Source organism: Taeniopygia guttata, chromosome 18 (assembly GCF_048771995.1).
Source record: "Taeniopygia guttata chromosome 18, bTaeGut7.mat, whole genome shotgun sequence".
NCBI classification, from domain to species: Eukaryota; Metazoa; Chordata; class Aves; order Passeriformes; family Estrildidae; genus Taeniopygia; species Taeniopygia guttata.
The window spans coordinates 2,712,456-2,713,595 of NC_133043.1; positions in this window are offsets into that span (position 1 = coordinate 2,712,456).

The following is a 1,140-nucleotide window of genomic DNA, read 5'->3' on the forward strand; positions in this document are numbered from 1 at the left end:
GGCAGATCTCATGCCTTGAGGTGCCAGCTGATAATCCCAGGTGCTGGGAGAAAATTCCATGTTCCTCTTGCTGGCATCACACAGCCAGATCCACCAAGACCCCTCCCCAGCCAAATGTGCTTAATCCCCAGTGAAACATATTGAAATCCTTAAAGTTAAGCATTTTCTCTGTGTTTTTTTCCTCAGTATTTTTATTTTTAACTTAATAACTAATTACTTGAAGTCTGCAATGCAGACTTTTTTGTCTAATTACAAAATATTCCTTAAAGTTATGAAGAAGAAGGAAGAAGAAGGTAAAGAATGATTTATTTTTGGTTTAAAACTTTTATTTTGTTTTATATACATTCTTATATTTTAACACTTTAATCTCTAAGTTTCCTACTTTGTGATATTATACACTTTTAATTACCTACACACTTTTAATTGTAGTATTATTAATCAATTTTGGAAGTTTTTTTATGGTTTTAGGTTAAACATAGTGTTCTTTTGGGAGTTAGAGTCTGTCAGCACAGAAAGTTTTAAATTCTCAGCGTTTAGAACTCTAACATTTTGTCAGAATTTTGTGGAGCGAGGCACAAAGGTGGGCTAGGATGGCCCAGCCTGGGGCAAAACACATTTCACAACCAGCTGACAAATGTGGGCAGTGGCACGGTCCTTGCAGGGCAAACAGGCCCTGGAAGCTGAGCACAGCTCTGGGAGCCTCAGGGGCTCAGCCTTCCCCTGCCTTCCCCATCCTGCTGGGAAGAATTTGGCTCCAGCCCCGTGGGCTGACCACAAACCCTGTCTGCAGGAAGAGATTTGTCCACAGAATTCACAGAATTCACAGAATCACAGAATTCACAGAATCACCAGGCTGGAAGAGACCTCCAATATCATCGAGCCCAGCCCAGCCCCAACACCTGAACCAAACCCTGGCACCCAGAGCCACATCCAGGCTTTGTTAAACACACACAGGGATGGTGACTGCACCACCTCCCCGGGCAGCTACTCCAGAACTTTATCTCCTTTTTGTAAAACACTTTTTATAAAATACTTTTTCCTAATATCCAACCCATATTTCCCTTGTGTCGCTGTCGAGGCAGGACGGGAATGAGAAGACTCTGACTCAGAAGGCTGTGAGAGTAAAACTCCAGTTTATTC